This window comes from Falco biarmicus, chromosome 6 (assembly GCF_023638135.1).
Source record: "Falco biarmicus isolate bFalBia1 chromosome 6, bFalBia1.pri, whole genome shotgun sequence".
Lineage (NCBI taxonomy): Eukaryota > Metazoa > Chordata > Aves > Falconiformes > Falconidae > Falco > Falco biarmicus.
In genome coordinates, this window is record NC_079293.1 from 62,583,043 (window position 1) to 62,608,966 (window position 25,924).

The following is a 25,924-nucleotide window of genomic DNA, read 5'->3' on the forward strand; positions in this document are numbered from 1 at the left end:
ACTGGGGAGCTGCCACCTGGGGATCTAGTCCCTGGGCACCTGGTCTTTGACACTCAACTTTACGAGAAGTGCTGAAAATCAGGGGTCTCACTTCTGTGGACTGGAAGGGATTGAACTGCCTTCTTGACCCATAACTCTCAGAAAAGGTGTCTGGTGCACTGTCAGGCAGCACAGACAGCACAGGAGCTGTCTGTGTGCTGTAATCGATACCCCTACTGGCAGGAGAGAAGCGGGAATGCACTGGCAATCACACTGGATATGTTTGCCATTGCCTTAATACAGGGAGGTAGGAGTCTCCCTTCTGAACTTTGCCCTAGTATCAGATTGAAATCCAACATGTAGTTTGATCTCAAATATCGATAGAGTACTATTAGACTGAGATGGTTTGTGCAGTCTTTTTTTGTTTTAGATCTACTCATGGAACAGAAACCCCATTGTTCCCACAGAAGTCATCAGCCTTCCCTTTGGGGTGTTGATAAACTGCCTGCATTAATTTGTTTCAGTCTGCTGTTATTGACAGGTTCTGCCAGATGCATATAGACTTTTAAATGCATAAATATTTCTTTAACAAGGAGATATGGTGTTACAGATTGTCCTTATCGCTTTGTCTTTTTGAGAGAGTATGAGAATGTTATTTTACACGGAAGAATTTAATTTCTCTGCAATACAGAGAAACTGGAGTTAATCTTACTTTGATGCCACAGATTGGAAAAAACAATCAGAATTGGCACCTGTAAGGAGGCAGTGTGATTGCCAAATGTGACACAATGCAACAACTGGACATTATTAGATCCCAAGGTTCCTGGTACTGGAGGTAACAACTATGGCCAAAAGTTTCTGGTACATTTGACTAGAAGAGGTTGACGCTCCCTCTTACACTTGGACCCCAGCACTGCTATCTGTGAATTTCATTGTTATTCTAATTTCTTCTCTAGGGGCTGTATAGTCGGACTGTTTCTGAGGGAACCCAATCTTTGCAACTGCTGTTTTATACTATTAGCATATCTATCATTTACAGAGTATTTAGTAGTGTTGTCATGTAACCTATGCCTGTTACCCTTTTAGAAAGTACTTTCCTCTTAAATCTGATGTGTTAACTTTCTGTGGATGTTGTGTTTCAGGCCAGTGAGCTGGGCTGGGATCTCTCTTATTCGCATTGATTTGTTAATTTAGATAGTGGTGAAGTTTATCACTGTATGACTGAGGATAAATTAATTGTGAAACTTAATATATTAATTTTAATATCATAAAGTGCTTTTAATGCAAATAACCTGTCATATTTATGACTGAAATATATAGACGGAAAAAAATTCAGTGGAAATCTGTATTTCATACAGCTTGATCTTCCCCATCCGTTTTGATGGCCAGCTACATAATGCCACCCAAACAATCATGACAAGAACTATATGTGTGCTTGAATTTAAATATACATATATATGAATTAGATTCTGACACAAAATTTCAGCATGTTTTTAAATTTGGAGGCGAAGAATGGTCCCATTGACTTCCAACTAAGTACTTCCAAAGGCCAAAATTGAGCATATGCTTCAATCCTTGCACCATCTTATACCTTCTATTGAATAATCTAATGATGGATTCTCAGATGGAGTTTCAGATTAAAGCACTGAACTGTGAGAACAGTCAGCTATTTCAGCTTGGCAAGTTTTGTGCATATAAATTTATTCCACACATCATCTATGCAAGAAGAAAGTTTGACAAGAAGGAAAAAGATTAATTAGGAAAAGAAAGCTTTTAAGACTTTCTAGTAACAAGAGTGTCTCAAACAAATATGCTATGCAGAGAGTTTGCATTCAGCAAGACTGAAATTATTTTATCTCATATTATAGGGAAAAATAATTTAATACAGTAGCTAGGCAAAGAAAGAATGTCATGAAAAGGAGCAATTGCAGGTTGTGAATATAATGTAATCAGATATTAGTACATAAAAAACCCTGTTATCGTTAAGGTTGCACATAAACTCTAAGCAAAAGAAAATTCTGATGCCATCATTTTAATTTTCTTGACAATTAATTTGGTTTGGTATCATAAGCACAAGGCTCAGCACTTCAGCAAGTGTAGGGTACCAAGGCCAGCAGGCCAGTGGCTTCACTGGTGTGGGAGCATTGAAGGAGGTAAGTAACCAAGCTGGGGGAGCAGGGCAGGTCTGCAGACACTCACTGGGACCACCCAAGAGTCCAGATCACAAGTCCACAGTGCCAAGGCAGGTCTGTTGTCCAGCTGGGAAGTTGCATCACTAGGTCAGGGTCTGGATCAAGGGTAAAAGGGTGGGCACCAGGGTGCCTGCAGTGCAGCTGAGGGAAGGACCAAGGGCTGGGGCTGAGTTACAGCCCCTGAGTGATGGAGGAACACAGCAGGCCTGCTGGTAGAGCTCTCCTCTGCAGCTCCCTCCCAGCAGTCGGATGTCACAGCAGCACAGCAGCAGAGCTGGCTGTGGATGTGGGTGGTCAGACCTCCAGGGAAGGGGGGCAGCAGCCTCTTGGAGTGCTTGGGGCCCTGGGTTAAATGGCCTCAGACAGCAAAGCAGATTTAGTCTTTACTGAAAAAAAAAATCTCTATAGAATTTGCTTTCATGAGTACATTCTTGGTGTCACACAATATTCTAACTTTCATTGTATGGCTATTACTTTGTTTATCATCTATTGAACTGTTCCAGTTATCAATTTATTTTACATGAAATAGTCTTCCCCATAAAAGAAATTTATTTTAGATCAATAACTGAAGTTGGCATTTAAATACTTTGAAGGTAGAATAACATTTGGATTAAATACTTATGAAAACTTTCTCAATTTATGTCTATGAACAACAGAAACAAAGAGGAAACTTCACATTAGTCCTTACCCAGTCAGGTCCTGAGAGTCTTTCACAGCAGTTGGCTTCTGATTGACCCACCACTTGAACCAAATATATCTCAAAAATTTCTCTGGAAGAGAAAAAGAAAACAGCAGAAGTACTTACTTGATACAATTGCTTCCCTTTTTTCAGTGCTTCATCAGCTAACAGATGTACAGAGTCTGAGGAAGAGTTGGGACCTGTTCCTCAGGTGAGCCTATTTGTCACAGAACAGGTCTCCTCGTCTCTTGCCCCTTTTGCCCTGGAGTAGTTAAGGACTCAGAGGAAGGACACCTTGGTGGGTCCACTCCCAGGGCTGTCCCAGGAGAGCCTCAGCCCTGGAGTTCAGGTGTGACATATCAGGATGATTGGGATCCAGGGGCAGCTACTGGGCACACTGAGTGTCTGAGTCCAGCTATTAGCAAGAATCCACATTTTACATCTCTCTCTAGAAATATATATATCCCACTAATCCTAATCAGCCAGAGAAGTGAATAGGATGAGGCTGTTGGTGCGGTTTGTGTTTTTATGAGTGCTGAGGCCTGGCTGAGGGAAGGAAATGAAAATGACATAGTTTCCTTCCAGTGCTATAATAAACCAGCATTTTCCATTTAGTAAAATCGTTTGTTTACAAGCAGTTAAGGTGGAATTTGGAAATTTTGTGGAGGGGAAGCTTTTTGTTCTACATTCTTCTCTTATTTCTGCAAGAAAAAAACAAACAAACATTCCCTCCCTGGTCTCTAATTTCACAAGAGAGGACAGTAAATCCATTAGGTAGGTTGGCATTAAAATGTAGGAAAACAACCTAATTCCTTGCCACGGGAGTTTAAAATTCCACGAGCATTTTTTCTTCCATTTAACTCAAGTTTAATCACAAATTCAATACTGCAACTGGGCATTCAGTAATGTAGCTTGCCTACTGTGTGATGATTTTCAATTCAAGTCCCACTGACTTCATATCCATAGTGACATTCTTTATTTCCATATTTTAAAAAAATAATTCCTGGGTTTATTTGTGTAATAGTGGAAGTGCAGCATATTTGAACTTGATTTTCAAAGAACTGCTATACAACTATATACAGCATTTGTCCTTCTGCTGACCCTTTCTTTTTGTGATTGCAATTTTGACAGGAGCTTTTGCTTCAGGCCACTCAGAGACTTTACATTATTAACTGTGGTGACATTTTTCTCTCTTGAATCATTCCAGGAAAAAAAGCTGATGAGAAAGTTTGACTTTCTTTTTGTTTCTCTGTATTTTAAGGGCTTAATGCTAGTGCCATGATGACAATCAAAAGGTTAACATTCTCCCCCTATTTTCTTCAGAAGTATAGTTGTCGTGGCACAGATATTTCAATGGGTTATGAAAAAGTCAGTGTGTGTCAACATAGGTGGAATAACCAATAGTAGACAAACAGTGGAATTGAACTACTGTTAGTGGTAAGATCTTGACCTAGATCTATGGCCCCAAAAAATCAGTTATCTTCTTTCTACTGGTTTCAAGGGACTCTGAATCAGATTTTTAGGCTATGATTAAAGAAACCTAGAGGACTTAGTTAGGTAATGGTCTCACTGTGTCACAGCACTCTCCAAACTAGCCGGCTGCAGCAAGGCCTTTTACCATCACATACCAGCATACTCTTCATGCCAGTCCCTCTGCTGCCTTCTCCTAGTCTCTCCTCATCCAGGGCATGCATTCTCTTCTCTCTGCTTCTTCCTCCCCTCCTCATTGGCTGCTCAACCTCTTAACAGAACCAGCCACAGCTGCACCTTATCTACATTGAGCAACCCACAGCGGAATATTATCAATGCTAATTAACCCCCCTTCATTCTACAATCCCCCCCCCCCCCTTTTTTAAAAAGCTTTTCATACCTTATGTTTTTAACAATCATTAAAGCCTTTTTACAAATAAACCTTTCATACAATTCAGACAGCTTGTCCCTGAACTCATACTCATATTCCTTCTTCACTTTTATCTGGGGTTTTTCATCTTCTGCAGGTTGATCACCTTTCTTCTCGTCTGCTTTCTTACCATCTGGGATTTTGATTTCTTCAGAGGGGGTTCTGATGAGCTTATAGTACCTCATCCTTTCACCTCTTGGGTCACACTGGACAGTAACCTGAGCGAGCTTGCAGCAGCAGATCTAGAATACAGCACTAACACATCATTCTGTGTCCTGAAAAACTTCTCAACATCCTTATGGTCTCCCATTTCTTCTACGGGTGGAGACACCTTCGATGAGCACATAAACACCAGCAAGAATACCACCAGGCCGAGCAGCAGCAGTGGTGGGAACCACCCGTGGCACTGTGCTGCTCCTGCGCCTTCCCCCAGCACAGCCATCATCGCTGTCTGGCCAGACCTGCTCTGGACCCGCCACTGCTGAGGGCTGCTGCCACATCTGGGCATTTACTCTGCCACTATCGCCCATTATCCTCAGTCTCTTAACTCCACAGCAGTCAGGCTCCTTCTCTTCAATCCCAATAGCTCACCTTTACTGGTGTCTGATCCAGATCCCCAGGCTCTTCCCACCTATCTCAACATGATCTGGATGGCAGGCTATCCCCGCCTGTCTCTGCTACGTTGGGCACTGCCATCACTGTTCGAAGCTTCAAATATCCCCCAGCACAGCCATCACCACTGTCATCGCTCATTACACTCAGTCTCATAATCTGAAGGTTGTGAATTTGAGCCTCACACAGGACACCAACTGTCACAGCACTCTCAAAACTATCAAACTGCAACAAAGTCTTTTACCATCTCATATCATTTCACTTTTCATACCAGCCCCTCTGCTGCCTTCTCCTAGTCTCTACTCATCCAGGGCCTGCTCTTTCCTCTCCTGCTTCTTCCTCGGCTGCTCCCTTCACTGGCTCTCAACCACTTAACAGAGCCAGCCACAGCTGCACCTTATCTACATCAGCCAACCCCGCCCTTGAAGCCAGCCCACAGCTGTATATTATGAATGCTAATTAACCCAGCTTCATTCCTCTACATCAGGGGTCCTCAAACTTTTTAACCAGGGGGCCGGCGCGCGGATGCAGTGGCAGGCAGTCATCTGTGGCTGCTTGGTGTCCCCCCAACCCCTGGTGAGGGGTGTGTGTGTGTGTCTGTAAATACTGGGGGCCAGATTGAGGACCCTGGGGGGCTGTATCCGGCCCATGGGCCATAGTTTGAAGACCCCTGCTCTACATCACTGCAATCTTACAATAATTTTGAATAGAAACCTTAAAAACATTAGCCATTTATTTAATCAGACATGACACTTTGCTTTAGTGGCTTAGGCAACATTTCTTGAGAAACCTTTACTACATATAGATTTTTACCTTTATTTTATTTTCTGATTGATTGATTAGGTTTGTTTTGTTTGCTTCTCTTTGAGCAATCTCTTTTGTTATGCTGAACAGGTTAACAGCATTGGAATTACTGAAAATTAAAACATTTGTCTCTGCCACATTCAGTTATATCAAATATGCCATAAAACTTCTGATAGGTGTTGGAAGGTGAGAAACCTATTGCCTATTGAAAGCTTGATATACTGTGGAGCTCAGAATCCAAAATTTAATTTTTATTTTTTTTAATGCCACTGTATTGAGGGAGATTTTGCTCACACCAATAAATGAATTCCCTCGTTATTAAAAACCAAGCCAAAACAAAACTCAAGCATTTTGTTTTCATTCAGGTTACATACAGATTTAAATCAACATATATGGAATATATTAATATTTCCTGGCCTGATGTTATGGGTCTAAATCTCATTTTACATGTACCTTTATTTGGATTAATGTCTCAAAAGCATTATTTACTTCTCTATTTAACACTATTTTATTTGAATAAACACATGTTCTTTATCTTCTGTGTTTGTGTGTACATGTGTATATATATATATAGCTATACAAATAAGTATATGTATCCATTTTGCCTTATACTTATTTGTATTATTATTAGGCATCCTAGTAAGGTGTTGAATGATTTTGTGTTTTTATGCTAGAATGATTCTGCCACAGAAAATCAGTTGCTTGAAACTTCTTTATGGAAAACGGATAATGTGTATAGAGGGTGTCTAGTCCAATGTTTATCCAATTAATCTGGCTCCAAGGAGACATGGATATGATTCTTTGCTTCACCACAGGTATCCTATTTGACCCTTGGCAAATTGCTATGTCTCTGCATCTCCATTCTTCAAGCTGCCAAATGACTGAGGATGTGTGTTTATCTCTCTTGAGAGGGTGCAGGGTAGGTAGCGAACAGGAGCAGAGAGGAAGGTCTTGAGGTTAAACATTCAAACATGACAATAATGGGATTATGCAATAAATAAATAAATAAATAAAAGATAACCTATGTCAAATTATCTGGGCTGCTATTTTTGCAGGCTGATGCTCCACTGTTTCCGCTGTTATTTGCCTTGTTCTCTTATTGATGCTAGTGTAACAGTGAATAAAATGCCATTACACCATTCATGCAGCAATACCATATTGAAGTAAGTATGAAAAAAACAATTATTTGCTCTTAGTCTGTTTTAGATACTATAGCTTCATGACTGCAAGGTGAGCCTCATTTACAATTTTGGCTTTATCCTTCCTATGCCAATGATACATTCAGTTGCTTTTCTGATGTTTGATATGAGTGGGATGTCCTGTAGTGCTGCTGAATCACTCATCATTTCTGTGTTAAATTGGTTGGTATGTCTGGATATATTGAACCAGCCTCCTCCTGGAAATTGTAGGGGTTCAATATCCTTGTTAATCCCTAAAGACAGAAAAAACATGCTGTACATAGGTCACTGGCAGGATGTTTATCATCATGTTAAATTTACTTTCTATACCTTTTATATAGACACCATTGCGAAACAATCTTCATCTATCAAAACCTACTGAGAAAGGGGGAGGGGATGGCGCTTTAAATGAGTCTTCCTGTGGCAATAAAGGTAGCTACTTCAAGCTCATACAATGCTCTATTGAATAGTGTATCACTAGTTTATAGATGTATAACACATTATATCTTTCTTTTGGTATTTCAGGTAACGCTTTCCTCTGTACAGAACAGAACTTCACAAGTATTATGAACTCAGGATCAGAATGCCTCCATAATACCTCAGAGAACGTAGCTAGTGAGCTACCATGAAAGAACAAGGTTTTATTTGAACCAATATTTTTAAAACTTTATGCCCAAAGTTCCTAAATCTGTATTTAAGCACTTAAATAAATGAGGCCTTGTTTATAAAGATGCTAATAACCTCTTCTATCCCACAGGGCCATGCTGTTCACATACACAAAGTGGTGTGTTATTCTGATTAAAGTGTTAGATAAAAACAAGGCAGAGAAGAAATCTAAGATGACAAACATTTGAAAATTTTATTTCTGATGTTTTCTGTGTCTGGCTTTTTCTTAATGTAATCTATGTCTAGCATTTTTTTTCCTTTCCATACTCATAATTCTCATTAAAATAAACATTTATGTCCATTGAAATAGAAGGAAATGTGTATCCATTATATTCTAATGCCTGGATTTTCTTTTAAAAAGTAAACTCCTTTCATATAAGGCAGTTATTTTATATGAAGTTCTGACATCAGAAGTGCAATGACAGAAATGTCATTTACAGAAGGAAGGAAAAAAGAATGTCATAACTCAAGTAGGTCTCAACTTAAAGATCAATAATTTCAGAATGAAATCATTTAACTTATCTGTATCACCCTTGTCTTTCTAACTCGAAGAACTGGCTTTACCTCAATGCAATCATAGAATTGGTAGGTTAATAGCAAGAAAACTGGCAAGCCCTTATAACATAGCAAAAGGTAAAAATGATTAAGTTACTAGGCTTTTGGATATTAAAGAGATTAATAAGGTTTTTAATGGCTGTATGAATTAATTTGCATGAATGATACCTGGAACCTGGAGAAGAATGAAAAGCCCTTAATGCCAGTATAAATGATCAGTATTCTTTTAAATGATCATACATTGAAAAACAAAAGGGAAAATCCTTTGATGCAAATGTCACCTTTACCGAAATTCCCAAGTTCATATAAAGTCTAATTAAGGTGCTAGCCAAGACAGCACTGCTAATGATTTTCTAAAAGGTCTCATCATTCTTTAAGCGATCACAGGATGATTAAGCAAGGTTGTTTTAAAACAAATAGTCATTCTGGTTTTGTACTTGGTTCTGGTGTCACTGTGATTGCTAATTATAAAGACTGTTGCATCTTATTTGCAGTCTTGAAACATGCAGAAGTTTCAACATCACAGCATTCAGCTTTTCCCAGATTATCTAGATATCTTGTCCAGTTTGTGCTCAAAGCTTATCCCATGTTTTTGTTATGGTAAGGCACCTACTTCATTGGTTCACTCATAAAGAACACTGACCCCTTTGAAGTCAAAGGATCTCTTTGTACTTTCAGTCATCTAGTAAGATGTTATGGTGATATTGTGAGCCACAGGAGGTCTTATTCATCATCACCTTCACCTGTCAGAATAACAGAGACAGCTTGAAGACTGTGTCATCTGAATACAGGGGTTTCTCTCCCTGCTTCTCCTCCTTTTTGAGAAGAGTTTCATACTGAAGTCACTAGACTGACCTACTTAGCATGTGCCACATGGTGTACATATGAGCAATAAGAGGATGGGAACTAATGTACGTGTGCAAAGTAATTTCATATTGTATGTTTGCTGATTGTGATAGGTAAATTGTATAGAACAGAAAATTCCATAAACAATGGGGGCCAAAAATGAGAAAAACATGTACCAGATAAATTACTACTTTGCAGTAGCATTATTCTTCAGGTTTACTTCTGGTAAAAGTGTTTCATCTGCACAGGTACACCAGAGCCAGGTAAGTTACAAAGTGGCTTTGCTTTCCTTTTCTGCTGTCTTGATCACAGGCTATAGAGATGCAAGACTAATTCTGTGCTTGTGTATAGTGGCAACTTCGCCATTGCTCTTTCCTGTACGTTGCCCGGGTGATACTAGCAGCTCTGAAGCTGGGAATTATAAATAGGATCACAGTAGCACTAAACCAACCTGCAAATTTTCTTGAACTGTTGCTGTTGAACATCTCCAAGCTTGGATAAGGTTTTATGAGGCAGACAGAGTGTCAAAAAAAGTCTTAAAACCTGCTATAAAGTTTAAGAATCTAATTCCAAAACAGGATCTTGCAAGTTTTAAAAAAAATATTATAAGGGAACTAGTTTACGACCTAATCTCACAGAAGGGCTTAGAACTTGGAGCCCTTGAGTATGGGTCTTGAGTTAGCATGTGGTTTCCTAGGGAGAATAAGGTGGGAAGGGTATGGGGAGAGTATTAAATGACAGTCACTGCAGTCAGCACTCTCAATAGGTATGTCACCTCGCCTGAGAGAAAAAGGGTTGGAGAGAAATAGTTCATCACGTAGAAGCAGGAGTCATCTCACCTAGTGGTAGATGTTTAGAAGATAGGTAACTAGTCTGGTTTTTTCAGTCTGTGGTAGAAGAAAACAAGTTCCAGAGGCAGGTTTGTCCCAGCTCAAATTTAACATTTAGAACAGGTGATTCTTCAGAATGGTACCCAGTCCCAGAATGTCCTCTGAATTTCCAGCTTGACATGGATGTCCAGTTACTGATTTGATTGTTCCTGTAGATTTCAGTGGGATAAACATATTGAAAGACCTGAAAGGAACCTCAGTAGTGTCAACAGAAGAAATCAGATTATACATTCCCAGGTATAATATAATGCAGGATAAAATCACAATTCTTTAACACAGCAAAATTATTACTGGGGGAATATGGCAGAGGTGATGGAATGACAGCCTGGGCAGATAAGGGGAGAGCAGTGGGTGTTGTCTATCCTGACTTCAGCCAGGCTTTTGACACTGTCTCCCATTACATCCTCACAGGTAAGCTCAGGAAGTGTGAGTTAGATGAGTGGACAGTGAGGTGGGCTGAGAGCTGGCTGAATGGCAGAGCTCAGAGGGTTCTGATCAGAGAGTTGTGCAGAGTCTGACTGGAGACCTGTAGCTAGTGGTGTTCCCCAGGGGCTGGTACCAGGTCCAGTCCTGTTCAACTTACTCATCAGTGACCTGGATGAAGGGACAGTGTACCCTCAGCAAGTTCGCTGATGATACAGAACTGGGAGGAGTGGCTGACACCCCAGAAGGCTGCGCTGCCATTCAGCCAGAGCTGGCCAGGCTGGAGAGTTGGGTGGGGAGGAACCTAATGAAGATCAACCAAGGCAAATGTCAGGTCCTGCACCCGGGGAGGAATAACCCCTCACACCAGTCCAGGCTGGGGCTGACCTGCTGGGAGGCAGCTCTGTGGAGAAGTACCTGGGAGTTCTGGTGGGCAGCAAGTTGCCCATGAGCCAGCAGTGTGTCCTGGTGGCCAAGAAGGCCGGTGGGATCCTGGGGTGCACTAGGAGGAGTGTGGCCATCAGGTCAAGGGAGGTGATCCTCTCCTTCTACTCTGCCCTGGTGAGTAGTCCACTAAGTTGTATTATGAGTGCTGTGCCCAGTTCTGGGCTCCCCAGTTCAAGAGAGACAGGGAACTACTGGAGAGGGTCCAGCGAAGGGTTACAAAGATGGTGAGGGGACTGGAGCATCTTCCTTATGGGGAAAGGCTGAGAGAGCTGGGGCTGTCTAGCCTGGAGAGAAAACTGGGAGGGGATCTTATCAACTTGTACAAATACCTGAAGGGCGAGTGTCAAGAGGATGGGGCCAGGCTCTTTCCAGTGGTGCCCAGTGACAGGGCAAGGGGCAATGGGCACAAACTGTAGCACAGAAAGTTCCATCTGAATATGAGGAAAAACTTCTTTACCCTGAGGGTGACAGAGCCCTGGGACAGGCTGCCTGGAGAGGCTGTTGGGGTCTCCTTCTCTGGAGACATTCAAAACCGGCCTGGACATGATCCTGTGCAACCTGCTCTGGGAGAACCTGCTTTAGCAGGGGGTTGGACGGGATGATCTTCAGAGGTCCCTTCCAAACCCCAACCATTCTGTGATTAGTTTGAAATAGGACTTACTCAAAAGTGAGTAAAGATGTCAGAAGTTAACTCCTTAATAGCATTACTATTCAGACAAGTATGAGGTCTGTTTATACAACTTTATTTATTTTTTTTTCCTTTGGAATTTTATAGCAGGATCAGATTTCCAGCACACATCTTTTCTAAGATATAAAATCTGACAATAAATCTTGAGAACTACAGGCTAAAATTGCAATAGGCACTGCAAACTTTTACAACCACAAATATGCTTTGAAATAAAAGGTTTAGTTACAGTGAATATTCTGTGCCTAAGCAAAGGGCTGGCACAGGCTGTCATGATGAAAACACTTTAATTTTTCATGTTTTAGTGGTTTTGAACCAATATTAAATCAATGGGGAAAACAGTTTTATGCTTTCTACTGCCAGTCTTGCTATCATAAATGTTGTTTTTTTACAAGTCCTTATTTGGCAGTTTGTGTTTTGTGCCATTTTCTCTCCACTGTGAGGTACAATAACAAGATATACTTGGTTTATTCGGCTTTCTGCAATAGGACTTTGAAAATATCACTCTTTTAACATCAGTTTTTTAATGCTATGGCTAGCTTAGACCTCTTCACTAAATTTGCTTATTTGCCTTTTTATTTTTCAAATTCCAGCTAACAGGAAAAAAAGCATAGTTATAACTTTTTTTGAAAACCACTGAACACATTTAAACTGAGTATTGTAATTTGTGCTGAAAATGAAGAGGGGAAAAAAAGAACTGTTGCAGTTTTGAACATATTTGAACGATACATAACGGGGAATGCACCTCACTGTCTTGTGATGCCCTTCATCTTTGCTGGCCAGACTTCCCAAATAGGCTTAATCACTGCTTCTTTCTGATGAAGAGAGAATCCAAGACCAGAGAATCTGAAGAAAATGAGCAAGAATAATCTTAATCTCAATCCCCAGAAAATCTAGGAGTAGCATTTGAAAATAATTTGAGATTTAAGTTGGATTATTGCAATTTATTTTGGACCTAAAAGCATTATGTTTTCTGCAGAATTATGCCCAATAGTCTGTGTTAATATTTCCATACTATTGCTTCTCAGGCATATCACAGTGCAAGCTTGTTTTAAACTTTGTTGCCAGTACTTACCTGCCTGTGACCAGGCAATTAATTTCTGCAAGCTAAGCTTTATCATTGAAATGGTTATGAAAAACAACACAACTAGAGTATATGTCTTTTTCCAATGCTTTTTTCCCCCTTCTCGTATTATTCTATGAATGCTCATAAAATAGTGATATTTTTCCAGTAGAGAGATTACAGCATTAATTTTTTGGTATCATAAAATGAATAAATTTATTAATCCTAAAATTAAACCAATGAGTTTAAGAAGACTAAAAATAGGTTTTAATTATAAAGAGGATTGTTATAAATGAATAATTATACTTTTCTGCCTTACCTTTCTACTTGGTGTTAAATTCAAGCACCTCTGACTCTGACTAGATAGATGTCCTAGTTGTCTGAAAATTCTCTAATTTACTTAGTGGTCTTCCCTTATGATACTTTTTTAGGTCATAAGACTGAGAAAATAGCCTTTTTTTGCCAGCTTCTGCCTGTGTCTTATTTCATTAGACTGTGTTCTGGCAGCAGATGTATAAAGGAATTGAAATACAGTTGACACATAGGTTGAGCTAACAGACTCATAAAAGGCACACTTAGAGTACGCTGATATCAGACCCAGTGTTATATAAAGGTCAGGCAAACTGGATAGCTTTTATGGAGCTCATTATTTAATCTTAATATTAAAGGGAACCTAGCATAAAAGACCCTAATCAGGATTTGTAATTAAGTGAGAACATCATTCATAACCTGATTATAATTGCAGGGTTTTATAGCCATTTTTCAGAAATCAGCCTCTTGTTGATGTAGTGCAAGAGGTTTTATAGAAAGCATGTCTTAGACTGTTTGCAAATCAATTGTTAAATGCATTATATGAATTCTTAACCTACAGTGGTATTTATAAAATGTTGCCTCACTGACAAAATGTTAAGTACTTCCCAAACTGCGGTTTAAAGCAGTAAGAAAAATAATAAAATATAAGTCAAAATAGTCATTGCATTAAATTATAAATGGCTCATACTCAGATTTCATCCTCCTGTCACATGTGATCTTAACTAAAAAATAGTGTGCAACCATCCTCAGCATGCTTATATTCCTAAAGTCTCCTTTTATATTTTATATATATATACATATATATATATATTGTGGATCCCTCCACAATATTCCAAATTAACTTTATGTGAAGGGAGTTCCAGTATTATATTAGCTCAAGTATAAGTTACTCTTTACAATAGAATTGCCCTGAATCTGAGTAATCGGAATACTCTTTTAAGAAAACTAGATAATAATAGCTCACTTGATAGCATTAATACCTACCTTTTCCAGGATCATGAGATCTCAAAGATATTTGGTTCATGGATTATACATCCATTAGACTGAAACTTTTCTACTAATGTATTGTGGTCATGCATTTATCATGATTCCACCAAGCAGAATATGGTCTAAAGTTCATACTGAATTAGACTGATTACAAAAGAAAAAATCTTCTTGACAAATCAGTCGAAATTAGTTAATGATATAATGAAAGTTGTAATAGTTCCAGATCTTTTATCAATATTTTGCATCAACTACTTCACTCTCAGTGGCAGCTTTAGCTTAATTTGTTTACTTCATATTGCAATGCACTCAGCAGTGTATCTGTTAAATTTACACTAAATCTAAGGCCAGTTCTTGTATTTCAGTGAAGTGTGTAATACCCAGATGACAGAATGATAGCTTTTAAGACTGGTCTATCTTGATAGCTTGCATTTGCTCCAACACAATTTAAGAACAAACCTGGTAGGATTTCCAGATTACTGAAAGCTCGGCTTTGACTGAGATAGCCATACCACGAAGGGGAGCAGAAGAGGAAGATGGTTCTTCTGCATTAACACTGCTCCGGTAGTGAGGAGCGTGATTCCTGCAAAACAAGTGGGTGAATGATATGTGGGAATGAGAGGATGTAGTTTTCAGAGAAGATGAATGAATGCATTAAAAATGAATATTAAACTATTACTAGTGCAGGCCACAGGAAATTATTACTTTTGTGAGGAGAGTAAGAAGCAGAGGGCCTCAAGAGAGTATTCTTAGGATGTTGCTGGGATGATGCAGTTAAGTAAGCATTTCCCCTTCTTCAGTCCTTTGTGTCCCTGCTTGCTCTTTCTTTTCTGCTTGGGTGGCTCTGGATGGATGTTACAATTCTCAAAAGTAATCTGTCACTTTTTCTTATTTTTTGCTACACTTCAACCACATATTCCTTTCCTAAAGGACATACATACACACAAATCCACATCCACACAGAGAATGGAGGCTCCAAGAGAAATATGTACTAATTGAAAGTCTAAAATACACTGATTTGTACATCTCAGCAGTAGTGTAAAAGGAATGGGCATGCATTGTATAAGTACCATAATATTTAAAATTAGTAATATGTTCCCTGGATTATGAAAATGGAATTCTGAGGTCTGTAGCGATTTTCTGCATTAAGAAACTGGATATTTTATATAGCCAGCACTCCAGGTGTGGCCTCACCAGTACTCAGCAGAAGTGATGGAACACCTCCCCTTGATCTGCTGACAACACCCTTCCTAATGCAGCTGAGGATGATTTTGGCCTCCTTTGACATGAGGCTGCATTGCTGGCTCATGGTTGACTTGGTGTCCACCATTATTTTAAGTATCTTTGTAGTGTTGCTTTCCATCTGGTCAGCCCTAAATATGTACTGGTGCCTGGGATTATTGCTTCTCAGTGAAGACTTTACATTTCCCTTTGTTGAACTTCATGAGGTTCCTTTCTGCCCAATTTTCCAGCCCGTGGAGGTCTCTTTGAATGCTGGCACAACCCTCTGGTGTATCAGCTACTCCTCCCAGTTTTGTATCCCCTGCAAACTTGCTGTGAGTGTGCTCTGCCCTATAATTCAAATAATTAATGAAGAGTTTAAGTAGTACCAAACTTGGTACTGATCCCTGTACACCACTAAAGACTGGACTTTTTGCCTCTGATCACCACCTTCTGGGCCCAGCTGTTTGGGCAGTTTTCAATCCACCCCACTGGCTACTAGATGCATTTCATTACTTTATCTGTGAGGATGTTATGGGATATAGTGTTGAAAGTCTTACTAAAAGAGAGGTAAACAACATCCACTCATCCCCCCTAATTCACCAAACTCTTCAACTCATTGTAGAAGACCATCAAGTAGGTTAAGCAAGCTTTCCCATTCGTAAATCAATATTGACTTCTCCTGATCACCTTCTTATCCTTCATTGTAGATGAATGAAGGCAGGTTAATTAACATTGATAATATACAGCGTTGGGCTTGCTTCAGGGGTGGTGGGTGGACTGACATGGATAATGTGCAGCTGTAGCTGGTTCCTGCTAATTAGTTAAATAGCTCTAAGGGGTAGAGAAGAGGAGCACCAGATGAAGAGAGACCTGGAAAAAAAGCAGAGGGAGGAGAGAGAGTATGCCCTGGGAGAAGCAGAGAGAGAATGAACGTGACTGGGCTGAGGAGAGGTTGGCTGGAAGAGGAGCCTAGTGAAGGAAGCAATCCAGATGCAGCAGAGGCAAGAAGCAGGGTGGACTGACCTGAAAAGGATGGAGAAACAGCATGGACAGTAGATGAACTTTTAAAAAGTTGTGGGGGACTGGAGACCGTGCTAGGGCAGAGCCCGGGAGCTACTTACTGAAGTTAACCTGGTATGGGATGGTAAAAGCCTTGTTGCAGCCGGTTGGTTTTGCTAGTGCTGCAATACTTCATGTGTTCTAGTTCCCAGAATTATTTGCTCCATTGTGTTCCCAGTTACTGAGGGGAGGCTAACCAGCCTATAGTTGCCTAGACTTTCCTTTTTGTTCTTCTTGAAGACAGCTGTGACACTTGCCTTCTTCCATTCTCTCCAGACAGGAAGAAGCAGAGCAGCACAGTGCCAAGCAGGGGAACCCCAATAACCAAGTCAGAGACATAAGTCCCCCGAGGGCATCCCAGGAGGACAACAGCCCCCATGGGTCTGAGGTGACACCTGCTAACTGTGAGTCACTGGGAGAGGCTGTCCTGAGATCACCTACAGACTGCGGGGTCACTGCTGGGGGGCATGGGCATATTGATAGGGAAAGAGCATTTTGGGATTGCACAAAACTTATGCTATGTTTATGTACTTATTTATATTTTTGCAGGAACCAAAGGCAAGGAAAGGGAGGAATCAGGGCTGGCTGAGGGGGAACAGATGTGGGAATATAGAAGGAATAAGACATAACAGGGGTTTGCTGGGTGTAAACTTGACAGAGCAGTACACCTGCCTGGCCATGCCTTGCACCTGGTGTTTGCAGGTGGTCCTGGCTTCTCATTCAACTTCATTTCTACCTGTTTTCCTGGCTGAGGGGCTCCTCATGCATGTGTGTGTAGGGTCTGAGTGCAGCTGCTGGAGTGGGACCAGGTCATAGAGACCTGTGAGTACTGGGTGGACTCAGGCCACAGGGACCCGGGCACCCAAGGTGCAACACCTGGTGAGACTGGGGTGCATGAACATTGTGGGGTGTTCCTGGGCCAGTGTGTGATTACTGACAAATGCCACGTAGGGCTAGCTAGGGACTAGGGTAGGAGGTATGGGACCCAAATACTGGATCAGCCATGTATCTGGGCCAGTTATGGTAGAAAACAGAGGGTCTGTGTGATGGTTACTGAAGGGACCAGGAGGTCCAAGCTGGATAATGGAGAGACCATGGGGCCTGGTGGTCAGCTATGGGTAAGGTCATGAGTGTGGGCTAGCTACAGAAGAGAATTGTTAACATGTATGTGTTGGTGGATGAGGCAACATACATACATTTTGTTAATGGGTTTTCACTAGTTTTGACCAAAGGGGGAAATGGGATGAAGCTGTTGGTGATATTTGTGTCTATGTGAGCACTGAACATTTCTGGTTTTGTGTGAGGCTGGCTGTTTCTGTGTGTATTTATGTATTGTGTGCATCACTGCCTGTTGGGAATGCATGTTCAGACTTGCTGCTGGCTGGGCCTGGGGACATGGAGCTGTGGCAATCTCACCTCTGTCAGGCTGCAGGATTTGGCAGTCCCTAACAAAAAGAAAGAGAATGGTTATTCTCCTCTATATTAGCTATACCTAACAAATCTGGAGAATGTTGATATTTTTAAAAAGTTTTTGTGGTTTTTAGACTCAGCAATGGTAACACCATGATAATGGATAGGTGGTGTTTGTTGACATAACTCCAACAAAATTATAAAACATCTTGATGGGAGTTTATAAGGATATTTAAAACATAATCCTACCATGACTTTCGAAAGATTAACTTGAAAGATTGCAAGCATTCTGCAGAACAGCCAAGATTTACAGTTCCAGATATCCACAGTAACCTTTGTGACAATGACTTGAGAGCTCAGTCTGCAAGCTTCCTGATCTTTCTTAACTGTTATTAAAGAAGCAAGAAATTATAAGAAAACCCCAAACAGGATAAGATAAAATACAATGTATGTAACATTTTTTAAACTTAACATAGTTTGGAAGCTCAACAGCAGGTTGTAAATGGTTTTGACTTACTGTGCTAACAAAGCAGAATATGGTTTGCACTTCCTCTGTCTTTTGTGGCAACAGCTTGAAGCATGTGTTCTGTTTTAGAAAAAGCAAATAAACACAGCAGTTCAGCAAAAGAAGACAGAAAGGAAAGATGATGACCAAGCCAGGTATTTTTTAAAGTGTTTACAAAATTGGTATTGAAAAGTAATAAGTGATAGAGCAATAAAACTAGGCTTAAAAAAACAAACAAGACTCTACATCCTTCTTCTGTTAAGTGTTACAAAATATTAACAGAAGCATCTGTAAAGAGGGGTGAATAAAGAATGTTGTTTCAAATTGAAGCAGGGAGTAAAAATTAAGCCTTTATCAAACATCCTTGATATCAAAATGAAGTTCCTTTAACCCTGAAAATTGGTAGTTGGAATGAATCCTAAATGTCTGTAGTGTCACCTAAAGATTTTATTAAAAACTATCTCAGAGGATTACTCAATGCAACATCAATGGCTGTGATAGAGCTGAGCTTTGTCGTCAGAATTTCTGACAAATCTGGATGAATTTGTACTGAAATACAGTAATTAGTAATGAAATTGTACTACACAGGAAGAGTGAGTGCTACCACTTGCAAATAGTAAAAAATTATCACTGCTGAAGAGTTGGAACAAAACAGCATCTGTAAGCCTCTCTAAATAACTATGCTAATCTTCTTAGGCTCGGTTGCATAACAGTCAATTTTTAAATCTGGTATCATTATTTGAAAATGTAAATGAAAAATAAAAAAATGTGATAATTTTATTTTACTTATAACAATAATTATGTTCTTAACTAGTGATCCTAATGGCTTCTTTGCTAATGAGCTCAAAATCCTTTGCTTGGCCAGACTCCATTGTGAGAGCTTCTTGCCAGATACCAGTGGTGTATGCTTAGCCTTGCCATGTGGCTTCAAGAGGGGGGCAGGCCACAGAGAAGATGGTGAGCATGCCTGAAGGAACATGCCCCATGTCTTTTAGCGCAGTGGTCATTACCAGTCTTAAGGGTCAAATACCAAAGCTGTTAGAAGAGGCTGTATTGTGATCGGAGCTGTGTCCAACCTATGAAGAAGGAACCTGGAGCAAGTGGCTCTGCTGAGCTCTGTTGGGCTCTTTTTCCATTCCAGAACTCACAAGTCACCCTGGGGATGAGGAGCTGAGGGTACTGTAAGGGTACATTCAGGTTATCTAGTCAAGGAAAACCAGTTATATGTAAAGGGGATAATAAGTAAAGAGTGAACTGATAAACAAAAACACACCTTTGGCAGGCAAGGAATAACAGAGACCATGCCAAAGATCCAAAGTCTCCAGACACTAGCTGATGGGCCATTAAGAAACTCCAGGGACAGCTTTGGAGAGGGGCAGTCTGAACTTTGTAACTCCAAATTTCCCTTTTGTTGTAAAGGGAAAAGGAGAGCAATGTGAGGATTTTGGGTATTTGTGGGTGCTTGTGGGAGGAGTGTGCTGGTGCTGTGTGTTTGCAGGGAGCAGTGGTCTGGTCCAGCTGGTGAGCTGGGGACCTGTGAGGTGGGTAAGATGGGCTGGTGTCAGGGTAGAGGTGCTGGGTGGACAGAGGGGCCATGCTGGAACTCAGGGGAATCTGTGAATATGTGTGTGCCTGTGCTAGTGGCCCTCTGCCATCTGAAGAGGAGGAGGAGATGTGGCTGTCAGTACTTGTGTTTTATGTGAGCCTTGTATGTGGATGCTGTTGAAGGCAGCACCTTGTCTTGAAGTCTTTGTAACTGGCCGTGTCAGTATCCTCTGTTGTATGTCCCTGTGTCCTCTGTGTGTGTCTCCAAGGCAAGTGCTCAGCTTTGCTACTGGTTGAACCTGCCACCAGCAGTCTGCAGCTGCTTGATTGGGAAAGAGCATATAAGTGAATTTCAAGGCTTTGATCCAAATCTAACCAGATTTGCAAAGTGGAAGAGACTGTCTCCTGAGGGAAATAAAGTAGATGCCATTATTTCAAGTACCACTAGTTACTAAAAAAGACTATCTGGACCCATGCCTTTGGTGTCTAACAACCCATGTGTGTGTTTTTGTTTTATCCAGACCATTTCCATTTGCTCCATCATCACGTTCTTAGATTTTTCAAGTGACGCTTACACCACCTGATCTTCAGGCCAGAAACTATTTCTACTTCATATGTTTGCGTATGAAGTCCCAGATGCACTTCTTAAATGCTGTCTGAAAACAAATAAGACTTTGTGTACAATAATAGATTTTAATATATTTTTAAAAAATTACATGCATTTAGAAATAAAATGTTTCAATTCTATATTATAACAATTGTATAATTTCGCTGTTTACCTTTGGCCATTTTCTAGATTCAAGGCAGTTGAGCCTATCTGTCACAGAAATATTCTTTACAGCTTGATGGGAAACCTCCAAGATGTAAGAGCTCTGTTGGACCTCTTTGATAAGAAAGACAGTAAGTATTCCCTAAAACAGGTCCATAGGTTAGTTGTCAGCCTGGTCTCACTACAAGGCAGTGATAATGGCAAGTCTTTCCTTTTCAAATCCGTTTTGCATGACTTTGTGGCTTATATATGAATAGTTTAGCCTTAAGAAATTCCACCTTTACTTCAGAGCAGCTAAGAATCCTTATACTACTTCATTTAGTCACAGAACTGTCATTGTGACACAGCACTGAAATTGTTTATTTTATTGTTTCAGTCCCTGGAGAGAGAGAAAAGTAAGTGAGAGTGTGAAGATTTAGAAATAAATCTCTATTATAATATTCATGATATTGACCATTTCTTTTTATCAAACCAATGGGGAGACCACAATGACTTCTGGTTTTAGTGATTTGGATATAGCATTTATTAAAAGCTGTATTTAAAGTCCTTTGTGGGACAGTAACTGCTACCATCCAATTTTATGATTAGGATTTGCAATTATAAGGATTCTACCATATGAAAGGGGTTTCGCTTGATTGAATATTTAATTGTTGTAGAATCTCAGATCCGCTTTTCAGCTGATAAAGGGCCACCAACCAACTCTGTGTACTGCCTTCTCAATTTTCCTTTCCTGTGTTTTTCTCCAAAGTAAATGAGCAACACTGATTTAGAAAAGAACATAACATTTTAAAAGAAAGGCTACAGAAAGTGTTTTGATTTTAGACTGAATAGTTAATGAAATGTATAAAGGGCTTGCTATATGTGTTATTTATTCTTTCCTTACAACACAGTTTTGTTCCATGTTCCTTTTTCTCCTGTGGTCTCCTTTCTTTATAGAGTTTGAGATGAGATTCCTTTCTTATTTATATGGATTATATACATTTTGGATCTAATTCTGTATCACAAGTAAAACTCTTACAGAGCTTTGCACAGGGAGAAACAGCTGCCTGGACCATAAAGGTGGAACTCAACCGCAACTTTTTGCTTTCTTCCCCACGGTTTAATTTATTCTTCTCTTGTTACTATCAAATACTGATGTGTAAATTTGAAAGCACTATAGAAATTCTACAGTGTTTGTTCAGGTAGTTCCTGCATTTTTTAAATTTAACAGTTAATATTAACCATGTTGTTAGACTACTGCACAAAAAAGGTTGTTGTGTGTACATTAGTAAGCTGGGTGATGCAATATAAAATGCAATGCTGAAGGCAAACCCACTGCTGTTGAGAACCTGAAATCTGTTACGTGTGGACTTTACTGCAGATTTTCTCTAATCTGAGACTCTGCAGTAAGTTCCATTATTAACAATCCTCCTGGGAGTCATCTTCCAGGTTAGTTTCACTCAGAAATAAATGAATTTGCACACAAACGATTGAAAGCTCAATCCCTGATCTGTTAGCTTGCTGTAAATTAAATTTGTTTATATTTATTAGAAAAGCCTATACCATTATTAAGTTTGAAATGTGTTTTGAACAAAATACTCTAAAATTTATGAGATCGGATCCTTGGTCCAGGTTTTTGCTCTCATTGTTCCACTACAATGCCTTCAATAGTTATCTGAGGAATTCCATTCTCACCTGTCTGCCATCCCACTCTCCATGTTCCAAGGATAGTTTTAAAAAAGACAAATAAGGAACTGGAGGTCACATGACTTGTAATAAATAGTAGTGGTGATTTCTCTTAATATTAAGATGGACTAATGTGTCTGACCTATACCATAGAAAACTATATCTCAGTTACATTGATGAAGACCCTCTAATCCAGAGGATACCTGCAAAACTGGCCTTTGCTATCCACTGCATTATATTCCACAATAAGGTGATGTAATTGGAATCCCTTCACAGAATCAATGTGGAAAGGAAGAGCAATTAAGTAGAGTCATTTAGAAAAAAACAAATGAGTTTGTTCTTGACCTTCATTTAACAAGAAAGGGACTGTGCCACAGCAGCAATTTAGTACAGTGGTTTCTTGCAGACACTAACATAGACTATGGCAGAACAAAATTCCAAATGAGAAAACATGCAACAGAACAAAGTTATTCAGTATTAGATGGCAACTGATGAATGAATTGGAGGAATGGAGGGATACCCAAGTTAATGATGTGCCCTGGAAGAGTTTAAAAAAATAAAATTTCAGGAGATAGTATTCTGTTAAAAGGTTTCTCCAGAATGGGCTTTTTCAGAAGATGGGGTAGGATTTCTGTACTTCTTAAGACTGTGAGTTGGCTAAGACTTTATATCTCTGCTTCTATTGGTTTAAAAAGAAATTACCTGCAAGGCTTGCAGGAAATCCCTTCTTCCTTGTTGCCTCCAGGGGAAAAATGAATGAAGAAAAGGTTTAAATTATTATTTTTTTTCCCTTTTTGTTCTAGTCATTAAGCAACTGTGTTGTAACTTCTATTCCTTCAACTAGTGGAACCAACTGAGACTAAATGGAGAAAGGGAATAAAACAAGGTGCTAGACAAATTGTCTGCCTCTGTCTTCCTTCAAAGAAGCTATCAGATCCCAGCTGGAGGATGAGGATATCAGTCAGTCAAATACCTGCCAAGCAGTATTTAGCTTATGTAATTGTACCCTTTTTTGTGCTGTTCTACAAGACTTATAGCTTTTAGTAACCTCTCTCTAAGCTGCATAGCTAAAACGTATAATTGAGTTTAATTTGGATGAGCACCCAGAGTAGGAAGGCTGCCAGAATGGTTAGTATCAGGGCAGTCCCCTGAGATACAACAGTGATGTGAAATGGCTTTTTCTTCTGTTGTACAATGTTTGGAAAAGAAACATTTTCCTTTTCCAAACATGGAGAAGCAACATGAAACTGTTTTCAGCTATTCAGGAACAGTTCTGTTAGGTTACTGGCAGACAGTTGCTTCCACTTTTTTTTTATTGTTGTCAGGCATTCTGGGCCATTGGCATGAAAAGAAGTTTCTTAATTTCAGATGTTTTGTTGTTTTCCCAAGAAAAAAAGATCTGAATTGATCACCCTAGACCCATTCCCCTGATATGGCAGCAGAGGCGGTGGAAACTCCACATAGCCTGGTAGATGGGCTGAACAAAAGGATGTTTAAAAGCATGATTACAGCGTATTGTTGTTCTTTCAAAGTTTGGAGCTGTAGCAAAGTACATGGCTGAGGTGAGGAGCGGCTGAATGCAAAGGTGAAGTTTGGCAGCACCCAGGCATGTGGTAGAGGCTGTTTGGAGAGCTGTTCCTGCAGACATCTGGAGTCCAATTGCTTCTAGACAAGCCCTTGCACAGGGAAAGCTAGCTACTGAATTTTTTAACTGTGCAACAAAACACTCTAGGGCCTCACTCAGTTCACCAACCTCTTGTCCTAGACTAATCCCATGCCCCTGCCCCCCTTTTTTTTCATATTTAACATCTGCAGTAGCCTCTAACTTGCTTTGGAATTGCATTTACTTCAGGGTTGGTTAATTTGGAAAATACCTTGGTCAGGCTTGATTTCTCAGCTTCTGAAGCTGTCTGTGTCTCAGAAAACAACCTGGTTCTGTTGAGTATTTTGAAAAAGCTGTTGTCTGAGAATGGTAATAAAAATGTGGTGGATATAAGAGGGCACTATAATTCATAGATGTGCAAATAATAAACTGCTGTACTGAGCAATCGCCTCCCTAAGATCTTAATATTCCCTGTTTAAACCATGAGAGTAAAATCAATGAAATACTAAGTCCTTGAAATATGAGTTTGTGTTTTCTTCTTTCCTGCAATATATTTGAGACAAATCTAACAGCAGGTGACATGGGTCAACATGACTATTTCTTAGGATGGAAGGTCAAACCGCACTACAAGAAAAAAGTGAAAGATGCTAAAACAAAGCCAATACAGATGTTTTGATTGATAGGGAAATGGCCAAGTGTTGATGGTGGCTGAAAGACGTGATGGGAGAGAGAAAAGACTCAAAGAAAAATTTATAAATATGAAAGCCACACACTTATTTATCACCAAACCTGTCATTGCTGGTTTTGTTCTGTCTGTTCTATACTCCCTCTGTTAGAAATGTTGCTGTGATGACTCTATCAGGCTCTCATTGGAGTCTCTCCCTGACACCGTCACCGTGCTCCTTGGGTGAATTCACACCCCATGGATTTCAAAACTCAATCATGGGTTGCACGGGTGACAGGGTGTAGCACTTCTACTAAAAACAATTCTGTAAGAAACCAATATTCTGAAATGTTATATAGTATTTCCCCAGCATCACCCCTCAGTATAAAAATATAGTTCTGTATTGTCTATTTCAACATAGAGAAATACTAAAGACTAGCATGCAGTTCATTTTAACTATATAACTGGGAGGGAAATGTGCAAGGCATGGTATGCAAAACTACCAAAAAGTATTTCAGAATTTATTTCAAAAAATAATTTTGAAGTTTACGGTAAGATTTTTCAGAGCGCTGCATGCATAAATTACTTAGTTAATCTACCAAAAATTACATCTATTGTATAAATTACCCAGTGTGTCTTTTATCTCTTTTTGCCGTTTTTCCATTTGGCTACTGCTGTTACTCCTATCTCTGATGAGTTACCTTTACAATTTTCACACTTGTTTGACCTTTTAGACGTTACTTAAAGAATTGTGAAATCATATCATATTATCCCCCAAAGGATTGAATTTCATATTCCTTTATGTGAATGGTTTACATTTAACACACCCAGAAATGCTTTTATGATCTGAAAGTATAAGAAAAATGAAGCTGCACAATTCAAAGTGCACCTGCTGTACAGGCTATTTCCCTTTAAAATGATATCTCATGTCAGCATGGCTACTATAGCAATAGCCTTTCTTCCAGTGGAGAAGACAGTACAAGCAATTTCCTCAGCAGCAAAGGTGCTTGGGAGATGGATGCAATAGTTTCAGATCTACACTAATTAAATAGAAATTATGTTTAACATAGTGTTTGTAGACATTCTAAAGCCAGCATACTGAATGTCATAACAATAGCTTGCCTATTTCCACTGTCCATTACCCTTCTATGATGAAGTTTAAGTAGTTAACATTAATAATTGTAGGATGTACATCAATGCCCAAATGCCTGTGTCATGCTCAGGGCTGTGTATTCCAGAAAAGAGGGTCTGAGAAGCATAAAAGT